This window comes from Microtus ochrogaster, chromosome 19, assembly GCF_000317375.1.
Source record: "Microtus ochrogaster isolate Prairie Vole_2 chromosome 19, MicOch1.0, whole genome shotgun sequence".
Lineage (NCBI taxonomy): Eukaryota > Metazoa > Chordata > Mammalia > Rodentia > Cricetidae > Microtus > Microtus ochrogaster.
In genome coordinates this window covers 40,830,881-40,843,260 of record NC_022021.1, presented here as the reverse complement: position 1 = coordinate 40,843,260, position 12,380 = coordinate 40,830,881, and the positions used below count along the sequence as shown (strand labels likewise).

The 12,380-nt window shown below is 39.6% G+C and overlaps 1 long non-coding RNA gene across 2 annotated transcripts in view; it reads left to right on the top strand.

The window, feature by feature from the left end:
* The first annotated feature begins 922 nt into the window (after positions 1 to 922).
* The window catches only part of LOC113457172, a 46,882-nt gene continuing 35,424 nt past the window's right edge, over positions 923 to 12,380 (top strand). For both annotated transcript variants that reach the window (XR_003377798.1, XR_003377799.1), the window contains exon 1: positions 923 to 1,335. This is a non-coding gene — a long non-coding RNA (uncharacterized LOC113457172). The remainder of the gene's footprint in view (positions 1,336 to 12,380) is intronic.

Genomic DNA, 12,380 nt, shown 5'->3' with positions numbered 1-12,380 from the left:
GAAAAACACAAACAACAAATAAAATAGAACTTACTAGAGCAAACGGCAAACATCAAGAAAACAAAACCACTCACAATACCCACAAATAACATAAAGTATCATGAGGTAACTCTACCTAAGTTTAAAAAAAAAAAAAAAACTTGTATAATTCAGCGAACATGAAAAGGCAAGACATCCTCAAAATGCCTTGGAATTAAACTTGCTTATCAAATGTTTTTATACTGATGTTTATGCCTGGATGTACCTTTGTGGTAAAGAACTCAATTACTTAGCATAAAATAGATATATAAAGTTGTTCAAAGCAATTAAATGTGATTTCGAATATTAAAAGCAAATGTCCTTAAAACAGATACCAACATACATATATGTATTTATATATGTATAAATGGAATTTCATGTTAGGGCTGCATATTAACATTTTATGTTTTCAGAAATATAAACAATTGCATCTTCTATGCTTCTTAGGTCTCAGCCTCATCAGAATCCCCACTACTATAGCATGGCTGACTCCTTTGTGACAGTCCTGTAGCATCATAGGCCATGGAGCTAGCGACGGAAGCCATTATGTTGCTTACTATTTCCCCTGTAATTATTTTTCATGTCTCTTCCAGAGAACTCCACGAGGCATTTTTCCTGTCAGTACAGGATAATGGCAAGTAATTCTATCCTCAAGGGCTTTTAAAAAAAGTGCAGCATTACTTTAGGCTCATTTGATTTTGTCTTGCTATATTCGTCACACATATAAAGATACAGTTGCTGCTTTTCCTCATGAAAAGCGTTTCAGGGCTACAATGTAGGAAAGAGAAAACAGTGGAGCGCAACTATATGGCGCTTTCTTTCCTTCCTTTGTCTTTATTCTGTTTTCCTTTCTCTGGCACTGGGAGGGGAGAAGCAAGCAACACTCCTCCCATATGCTTCAACTTTCACGTCTGTTTTGCCGTTACCCATCCTGTTAAGATATAATTAATGGGAGCTTTCCCGAATTTCAAACATCCTGAAAAGCAGCCAATCCCTTCCCTTTGGAGGCTATATTGACGCTAACAATAGAAGTGAGGTGGTGCGGGCTTTTGAAGGCTTTAGAAAACCCACCCTTATGATCTTTGTTCCACCGCTGGGGAAAGAGGACATCCTTGCACGTGTCTGGCATTGTTCATGACAACACTGCAACCGAAATAAAGCAAGAGTTTCTGGGAGTAGCATCAGGATGCAGCACTCCCGCTGTGCGCACCAGTTCCCCCGCTCTGCACAGCTGCCTTCTCAGCTGGGGGTTTGAAATCAGCACTGTGAGGAAAGACAGAAATGACCGTGATGCATGCCCCTCACTATGAGGAAAAGGTAATGTTCAATTAGCGTGTCAGCCTGCTGCTTCCTCGCTGACTTATTTCTGTCTGCTTGTTTGTTTGCTGTCGCTTTGACTTTCTTTTATGCTTCCTTTTCATTCAATGTAATAAACAGCCTGAACGGAAAGTGTTTGGGCTGTGCTTGCGGGAGAGAAGCCTGCACTACTGCGGCTTTACCAATATCAAGAACAGTGTTTGCATTGAAACCCACAGGGCAGAAGCATGGCTCACGCTGTCCTGGCTAAGCCTCATGCTAGACAGAGAAAATACAGTTGAATAAGAGCCTGCACTAAAGGAGCTTTTATGAATGCAAGGCTGAGGTGTAAAAGATTCTTATTAGCCTTACCTGAGCCTCCACTGTAAAATGCCTCCCAGAGTGTTGACAGTGAGCTGTGTTTTACATGTGATCCGAGTATTAAAACCTATCCCTTTTCGTAAGTTGGAGTTTTAGCTCTCCAGGCATAGCAATCACATTATCTTCATGTTTAGGGCTTAAAAACAGTATTTGGATCATATAGATAAAAATTTAAAAGAAACGTGATTTTATAGAATCCTATTCTTCAAAAAATTATATTATTCTACTTCTTAGGGGCAACAAATCCATGAGGGCCCTGAGGAGAACCCTTTTATCCTCTTTGAGAAGAATTTATTTTACCAGCACAGGGGGATCTGAGAAAAGGCTGATTCTGTGACATGAAAGTACATGTTGAATGTGCCAGTGTGTGCCCAGCTTGGCTTTCATTGTGTGAATTTCTTCTCAGATTTCCACTGGCCTTCTGCTTGGAAAACGGAATGATCTTGAACTAGAGCTGTGTCCTTCGGATGAAGTCCAGGGAGTGACTATCCATAGGAAACAAGTCAATTTTGTTATATTTCAAATATTCAAACCAAAGCATTGGTTGTTCTTATTTTGGTAATAACTATATGTGAAATCATTTTACCAGTCAGGCTCTGGGCTTGGTGGTAGACAAAGAAGCTAGGCATATAATCCTACTCCCAAGATTTCTGTAGTCTAATCTGTTTTATTGAGAGAAGATACTATGTGTAACATGTTGTGGAAGTTTGACAGATGTCATTGATTTTCACTCAATGCACAGCAATTTGCCTAAAGGTTGACTTCTCTACAATAGATGAAATCTTACATACCTAGGCATCCAGTGTTTGTTGAATGCCTATTTTACACAAGTCACCATTACAAACTGAGATATGGCAAACAAGACAGCAGCCTGCCCCTCCATATAGTTTACAAGGTACAGAAAGCCTGGGAGGAAGAGGGGCAAAGAGGTCCCAGAAATAGAAGCTGCTGCCCTGATCCCATGGCAATCATAAGGTCCTCCTTACTTTCATGTTGTGTACTTAACCTGGAGGAAATGAAGCAATGTTAATAATGGCAAGTGGTGTAAGAGTGCCTGGAAGTTATTTGAAGGTAAACAACACAGACTATGCAATAGCATAGTCCTTCAAATTTTATTTTAAGAAGGATGTTCAGAAAGGTTTACACTGGTCCCAATGTGCAGGATTTTAAACTTTGTGCCTTCAGAGTGGTTAGAGACTTTAGGAGTTCTTTCTTGGCATTTATCTTGACTTGCTCTTAGGAAAACTATACTGGTTTCTAACGTTTACTGAGATTTCTAAGAACTGTGTCTGCTTTGGGCAGTAGTGGCACTGTAAAAATAAAGATGTGCTTTCTGTCCATCAACTGTCCACCATGGAAGGAACTTGTAGAATTCATATGTAGCTTCATGTGATGACTCTCATTTTTAATAACCATTTTTTATTGTAATACTATAGTAGAACAATCTTTACCTCTTTGGTGGGCTTATTTCATCATTTCTATTTTATCTGTTATTCATTTATTATTATCATATACATATCATATCTGTCTATCTACATTATCTATATTCAACAATTTATTATCTACCTATTATCATCATCTATCTAATATATCATTTATCTATCCTCTATTTATCTATTATCATTTACCATTTACCATCTTTCAACCATCCATCTAATATCTCTTTATTTATCTTTTTAATATATATATCCATATGTCTATGGACTATCTATATGTCATAAAGCTATATATACTTTATCTCTCTATATATCTATAATTTATCTATCATGTATGTGCATATTTATCTATTTTCAAATAAACACATACTATTTTCAGTTTATACCATAGTACCCGCAATCTATTATCAGCCTAGGTAAAATAATTGACAACCTAAGCTCTCATGTTTCCTAGCAAGTGGGAGTATCTGTATGTTTTAGACAGGGATGATCAGGCATGAGTATAAACTTGCCAGGTTTTGTATGAAAAATTTTGCATCGTCTTGATGTTAGGACATGGTAAAAGGCATTCTTGACATAATTGTAGGGTATCCTTCTCTCTTAGTTCTTCATAGAAGATAGTTGTTGGACATTGTAAGACTTCATTGATTTCTTTACACATATAGAATAATTGTACACATTTATTAGATGTGATATGCTATTTTCACAGATATATGTCCTGAAATTATCCCGTGTTCATTAAGACGCTCTAAATGACAGTATGTGGTGTTGTTTAGTTGAGAACATTCCTAACTGAAGCTGTGCACATACACATAGAAACAATTCATTAGAGATTGTTGAGGGCAGAACATTACGTTATAAAATCAAACAATTAGCAATGAAGTTAAATGCAGTTGTGATACCGAAAAAAGTTATGGTGATCATAACTTGGTCGTAAAAAAAAGATTCAAAGAAATTTCTGGTATCTTTACAAGATCTGTGACCAAATGACACATTTGGCATTTATTTTTCTCATATAAAATAAGGGATTACATTATTTCTTGGGTTCAGTTTTATGTAAATCTCCAAGTTAATTATGATAAACATATTCAAAAATCCTTGAAATTATCACTATTTTTGAGGAAACGCGTTGGGCATGAGAAATGAATGTATACAGTCCATACAGCTAAGATCTGAAGGTCTGAGAGACCCAATCTGAAGAAAATGTTCATATGGAAGCCAGGAATGGAGTCACCTATAGAGGGTCACACGGGGAGTCACTTATCTTCCAAGCCACTGTTCCTCACGAGTCAAGGGAGAAAGGGTTTGGGAAGAGAGAAGTGTTGGCTTTGTCGCCTTGAGAAAGAATAGGGACTGAACGTGGAGTGCAGTGTTGGAAGCACATCTTACAACAGAGAGAGCAGCAAAGGGCAGAGGTGTGAGGAGCGGGATGCACTGGGATCCTGCTGTCCGAAGCTCTGGATATTCCAGGGGGAGTTTAGACAAGAGGCTGGAAAAGAAAATTGAAATGCACCCTTGAAAGTGTGCTGTATTTTCAGTAGGTATTGCTAGCTTTTCAGACACGTCTTCTACATGACAATTGACGATGATTTTTAATTCTATAATAAATAACTTTGACTTTAAGTCGCCTGATAGGATTCCTTCTATTTCTTAATGATAATCCAGAATTGGCTTCACTCATGTGCTTGCCGATGGCTTTATGGAATTAGAATTTCTGAGGCTGTTGGCCATTTAAAGCAAGCATTGTGAAAGCCAGCAGTAAACTCCCTCTTCCTTTTAAAATTCACGGTGATATCTGATTTACTGGAAGGCCAGTGCTGCATGGTTATAATCGGGCTTGCAATGAATTTCACTTTCAAAGTAACTGGTGACACGAAGCTGTTGTATCGTCATTTTGTGAAATCGCAGACACTATATTATGTGGTTAGACAATGACAAACGCGGACAGCTTTCTCATGTCCTAAGATATGCGGAGCCACACTGACACGTTAACTCTTCCAGTGTAAAGGAAAGGAATGATAGCTGGTATTCAAGCAAATGTAGAGGATGCCAGCATTACAGAGCTAAAGGTTTTTGGCATCATCTAGGTTAGCCACCTGTTCTAGCTTCCATTTGCTGAATAAATTAGAAGCTCTTGGGAGAGTGTGTGCAACTGACTGGCCTCGTCTTGTTACCAAGGCAACCATTTTTCTCTCTGTTCTATGACTTTGAAAGGGTTCATAACCCATTAGTGCTCCTCTGGGCAAGAATATGAGAACATTTCTTTCTTTTTTTTTAATTTTCCCTTTCCTTCTTTCCTCCATTTTCTGGTCAAGATAATGTGAGCACTAATTGCCCTTACCATATATGTATATTCAAGACTGCATTTCCCAGATTCAAGGGGAAACTGGAGTGTAAATCTTAAAGGTACATGACAGCTAAATGGAGAAATGCATATAATAATGAGAAAGGTCTTTAAACCTCAGATTCTTTCCAAATTGAAAATATTTGCAAAGCAGAGTTTATTAAAGCATATGTAAAAACACAGGCTTGTTGAGTCTACTGCAAGGGGCAGTCTCTGAAAGTCACCTTCATAAAGAGTACACATGTATTCATCTCTGCCAGGCTTCTCTCGCTCTGCAGAGACAACATAACAAGAAAGGAGAAGTGGATCTTATTTAAAATCATATTTATAAATCATAAATCTACTTTTTGAATGTCCAAGGACTAAGGAGCTGAAGCAGGTGACTTCCCACTATAGTAGCACCTGCAGAATCCATGCGTGACGTGACTTCTAAGGGGCTCACAGAACCCAGAATTTGAGTTTTTTCTCTTTTTATAATGCAGAGATGTTATTGTTCCATCCCTCGTTTGTATACGCCCTACCTTTACTAAATATTTATGGATTTAAACATCTTTAGAAGGACTTTCGAGTAAGTATAATTTTATTACCCTACTTCAGGCATTTTGCTTTTTCTGAGACAGAATTCTCTGGATAGCTCTGTGATGTGGGAGTGATTTCTTATTAATAAAGAAACTGCCTAGACCCATTTGATAGGCCAACGCTTAGGTAGGCGGAGAAAACAGAACAGAATGCTGGGAGAAAGAAGCTGAATCAGTGAGTTGCCATGATTTCTCCCACTCCAGGCAGACACAGGTTAAGATCTTTCCTGGTAAGCCAGCTCGTGGAGCTACACAGAAATGGGTTAGATCGATATGTAAGAGCTAGCCAATAAGAAACTGGAACTAATGGGTCAGGCAGTGTTTAAAAGAATACAGTTTCAGTGTAATTATTTCGGGTAAAGCTAGCTGGGTGGCGGGAAGCAGCCCGCCGCTCCTACTACAACAGCTCTGACTGTCCTGGAACTCACTTTGTAGATCAGGATGGTGGTGATCGCAGAGATCCACCTGCCTCTGCCTCCCGAGTGCTGGGATTACAGGAGTGTGCCACCACCTCCTGGCTCTATTAAGACATTTTGTATGATCCTTCACACATATATGGGACAAACCTTTTTTTCTTGCTTCTTAATTGAATGACCTAAGGCCAAGGATAGTAGATTTGTATTTACATCAATATCTAGCTTATTCTAAAAAGCAATGTCTTAACTATGCTATACATCTTATATAATTCTGAAATAAAATGAAAATTATTGGGAAGAAAATAATCCTTGAGAGAATCCCAAAACTGAACTTTAGCTCTCAAAAGCTTTCTGATTAATTAGTGTTTTATTAAGAAGAGAATGCAAATTCAGGTTTTCCAAAGTCATGATACAGTGGAATGTTTTGAGTTTATTCATAATGGAGATGACTTCACCACACATAGCAATATTTCTAGTGCTTGTTTTTATTGCCTTCCTAGAGTAAAGGGTTAACATTGAACTTCCGACTCCTGCAGCCACAACACCGTTTGCAACCCTGAGGAACATATAATCTGATATAATCTACAATGTTATAGGGTTGCCGTGCCCCTGTGAGAAACAAGACAGGTGATTTAGCTCCTGTCACATGTTCCTTCAATTAGATTTCCTCTGATTTTCTGTGGATTTTAGTCCTGGATTTTGAATTTTCAAAGACACCATTTCTATTTTTAAGTAAATGTTTCAGACTTATCTGGTGACACCTTGCTTAGACAGTTTTAAAAACACACAGTTCTTCTTGTTCAATAAAACAGCACACAGATTTTTAGTGTAAAAGAAATGGGATTCTGACTGTAGCTAAAGATTGACAAGTCCCAGGAGAGCGGTTCCAATATAGGGGCAGCACAAGTTACTCCCCTAGGGCAGAGGGACAGGCAAGGCAGTTTTGCTTTTTCTTCACAATCATTTCAGTGTTTGAAAGTCATTCAGAAGAATATGGCAATTATTTTTAATCTGAAAAAAATGCTACAAGCAAGCATTCTATTTGTGTTCCTAGAAACAACTTTAATGTATTTTTTTCTATCACTTTCTTTTACTTATCTACATTATGGTTTCATTTATTTGGGTATGTATGTGTGTATGTATGTATATATGTATGCATGTTCTTGAGACAGAGTTTCATATAGTCTGTTCTGGTCCTCAAATTGTTTTGTGGTGGAGGGTGATGTCACACCTTGTTCTATGGAGCCGTGAGGATTAGATCCAGAGCTTTATGCAGGGTAGCCAAGCAATCTACTGGCTAACCTACATCTCCAGCCCACAGATGAGATTTAAATACTACTTTTGTACTCCAAAGAATGTTCTATTTCACTGTTTCATTTAATGTACTTCTAGCAAGCATTGCTGTTTATGCTTGCTCTAGGTACTCTGCTATGTGCTGGGTTCTTGGAGATGAATATGCAGCTCCTCTTGCCTGAAATTCCAGGCCTAAAGAGCTGCAAGAGAGACTGTCCTTAGAGTTTGAGCTGTCAGAGTCTGATGAACTCAGAAACTGAAGAAAATACAGGTGTGCTTGATGCACGATTAATTAAAAACTCAGGGTCTGATATTGGGGTTCAACCAGAAGACCCGAAAAACAAAAGAGCCAACCACTGGTTCTTACCTCGATCTCAGTCCAAAGTGACAATCCTGTCTCCAGGAATCTCAGAATGAGACTGAGAGTGAGAGCTGTCCCCTCCCATTTTACAATCCTCTCTAGGACTGGGATTAAAGGTGTGCACCACGGCGATTAAAGGCATGCATTGCCCTTTCTATGGCAAAGTAGTATGGTTACTGGGATTAAAGGTGTGTGTTACCACTGCCTGGTCTGTAAGGCTGAGCAGTCGGACTGTTTTACTCTCTCATCTTCGGGCACATTTTATTTATTAAAATACAAATGAAATCCTACTACATATCTTCCCACAGAAATTCTGCCCACCCACTCAAGCTCAACAGAGTTTATCCTGGATGCCTTGTATTGCTGGCCATTGTCCCCTTTAGCCCATGTCTCCTGTCTGCTCTTCCTCTGTCACTCTGTCTCTGAATGTGTGAACAACGTGCCTTTCTAACGATCATCTCATTTCATCTCACTCCTGTCTTCCTGTTTCTTCCTGTTACATTGATTGGCTAATTTGAACCTGAACTTTTCCCATGTGGTTTTAATTTATTCAAATTCTTTCTCTATCCAACTACTGGTCTCACAAGGGTCATTCTTCAATCATTTCTTCTTCTTTTTTTTAAGTTCTAAGGGTCAAACACAGGCCTCACGTATGCTCCCAGAGTTATACTCCAGTCTTAATACAGCCTTTTATTATCTGCTGTCAACTAAGCTTATGAAGGGTTGACCTAGACATGAACCCAATGTTTGGACCTTGTTTTACCAGAGAAATTCTCAGGCAGAGGGTGCTTGCATTGCATGGTCTTTGGAAAAACACCTGGTCTAGTCAAATGTCATTGCTCACAGGTACCAGTTTATCTGGACAATGAAGTTACATGACGTCTCTCACAGGCTGTATCACGAAAGTGACACCAGATAGCTTATGGCTGAGGAAACTAATGTCACCTAAAAATGACTTGGATAGTAGCTCAGACTTGGAAACAGGAAGTGGGGACACAGTGCCAGCAAGCCACTTCAATATGGAAACCAACTCCTTTCAGGGGACTGAGAAACGAGCCAGTGTGAGTGCAGATTGCAAGTGGGTGCTGCACACTCACAATTTACCAGTGGTTAAGTAAGCCTATCTGTTTGGCCATTCTTCAAGATTACTCTCTAATTTGTTACATCCCGACAGCAGTTCCCTTACCTCCCCTCCCCACCAGATCCACCCCTCTCTGCCTTCCCTTAGACAAGAGCAGGCCTCCCAGAGATAGTCACCAAACACGGCATAACAAACTACAATTATACCATCACATCAAGTCTAGATGAGACAATCCAGTAGGAGGAACGGGGTCATACATGTATGCAAAAGAGTCAGAGAAGTATCAGCCCTGCTGTGTCTGGAAGACACTGTTTCCTTGGAGTCATGCACCGTCGCTGACTTATAAAATTGTTATGGGAACAACCAACCCCTTTTGTGAGATGCACTCCACACCTGACGCTACTAAAGTGGCCAAGAACCTGAGACTAAATAGGTCCTGTGCTGGGGGAAAGCCTATGACCATTACTCTGCTAAAGGGACATAACAACACAATGACCCAGACGGCATATTGCTATACCCAAAGATCAGTGTCTCCCACTCAGTCCTCAACAGAGAAGTTCCTTCACACAAAAGATGGAAATTAGCTCAGAGACGCACATCTGGCAATGCACAGAGAGCGCGAGGAAAGCTGGAGAACTCAGTCCTAAACGGGATGTCATCACCAAAGTCCTCCCCTCAAGGATCAGGGGTCTCTGTGGAAAAGGAAGCAGAAAGGTTGTAATTTTCCAGCACTTACTAACATGATTTTATGGAAACATTTTTAAGTTCTGTGTAAAGCTGTAATCTACATCCCTCCATGTACATAGTAACTCGTGATTTCTAGCATGTGCTGTCATGGTTTCTTGAGAATCCGTTGGCTCTTCTGCAAGTTATATAGCACATCATTTCCTGATTGGCATTGAGACATTTCTACAGATGTTTTTAACATGATACAAAGATGGTATAAGTACATTTCTACAGATGTTTTTGAATATTTACTGGCTAATTTTTTTGGTTGCATTTTCAGTAATGGGCTCTGATTAAAGGCAGGAACATGAACAAAATGTTGTTGTATGTTGCCAAACTTCTGGTAGACTCTTTCTTTACAAGTATTTAACCAGCAGTAGATTTCATAAAGTTTATGATTCTTCTAAAGATGTATTTTATCATTTTTAATCACGGGCATGCATGTATTTGTGTCAGAGCAAATGCACGGGAGTGCAGAAGCCCTCAGAGGCGGGAGACATCAAACGTGAGTTCCAGGAACTGAATTGCAATTGTCTGCAAGAACAGCACATGTACTTTTCTGCTGAGACATCTCTCCATTCTGCATTTCATAAAGTTTATAGAAGGTTTGCTGATTTTCTCTGCTTCCTCTGAATTAGGATGATCAAGTCTTCCTGTTGTATGACCTCTGGGTTCTGGTGTTACCATGTTGCTTTTTAGGTTGTGGAACAAATTCTTGCTCTGGCCCCTACCCATATCTTCCTCCAAATTGTTCTGGCAGTGTCTTTGCCTCTTGGTGGAATCCTTGCAGTGGCTGTGTCTTTGGGAACTCTTCTTGTTCTGCTCTGTATTGTCACTGTCTGTGTCTCAGGGAGCCACTGAGGTCTTTCATGGCCTGCTCTGTAGTCAGAATTCTGAGTATTTTAAATGCCACCATAGAACCTTCATCCAGCTTCTGATGGAAACAGAGGCAGAAACCCGTAGCAGAGCACTGGGTTGAGCTCCCAAAGTCCAACTGAAGAGGAGGAGGAGTAAGACTATGAGAAAAGAAGTTAAGACCATGATGGGGACACCCACTGAAACAGTTTCCCTGAGCTAATTGGAGCTCACCAACTCCAGCCAGCCAGAAATAACCAAACAGCATAGGACCAAACTAGACCCTCTGAATGTGGGTAACAGTTGTATGGCTTGCACAGTGGCAAGGCCACTGGCAGTGCACCAGGATTTATTCCTACTGCCTGTACTGGCTTTTGGGGAATTTTTTTTGGATGGATACCTTGCTCAATCTAGATATAGTAGCAAGGACCTTGGACCTTCCCCAAAGCAATGTGCCTTACACACTCTGAGTGGTGGATGGGGAGTGGGGTGGTAGGCAAGGTGGAGGGAATGGGAGGAAGGGAGAGAGAGGGAACTGGGATTGGTATGGAAAATAAAAAAAGATTGTTTTATTTTTAAAATAAAATTAAAGAGATTCGTAATTCAAGTTCAAAATCAATGGCGTAGCCATGCAGAGGTCCTTGTATCCCTTCTCTTTTGGAAATGGTTCTAGGTTGCTTATGAGTTCAGTATGTAGACCCAACTTATTGTAATTGTCCAAGGGTGGGTGGGGATATGCTATGAAGTGGTACTTTGTATCAGGTTGACTCCTAATGCATAAAGAATCTAAAACTTCCAAAAGCAAAGAATCTGCATCAGAGTATAGTGACAATGAGGCCAAATAGCCAAATCTTTTCCAAGATAAAAGCCATGAGGACATCTTGGGTCACTAGAGACAGAAGCATCTCGAACAGTGCTAAATTCATTAAAGGCAAGACAGACTTATGCAATGAAGAATCTCAGGACAGGTTGGCCACTGGGATTTAGCAGGTTGTTTGGGAAAGTTTCAAGGTGTTTTTAAGAATAAAAGTAGCCTGAATTAATGTGGTGGCAATAAAATAAGCAAAAGCTTAGGGTTTTTTTTTTATCATCCCTTTGATATATCTGCTTTCCTCCTTCGAAGCATGAGTCATACTTAAAAGTTAATTCATTCAGTTGCTTTTGGATCCGAAATAAATCTTCCAACAAAATGAGAGTGTGGGGAATACTGAGATCATTTACAAAGCCTCGGTGACCTGAAATAACTCACATTAGTGAGAAAATGAGAAAGAATTAGTGTGAAAGCATTGTGTGATTAAATCTCTTATACAGGAGTAGATTGAGAGAACTCCAGGTGTCTGCAGCCACAGAAAATAAGAGGTGGAACTGTGAAATCAACACTCTTAGAATACACCTCAATCATCCACTGAGATATAACATGCCCCTGATTGATCCACAGAAGATAAGAAAGGGGTATTGTTCATGCTGTATAGGAAGTGTGACAGGTCATCAAATGGACTCCCCCAAAATATTTTTTTTTATTTTTTATTTTTTTGGTTTTTCGAGACAGGGTTTCTCTGTGGCTTTGGAGTCTGTCCTGGAACTAGCTCTTGTAG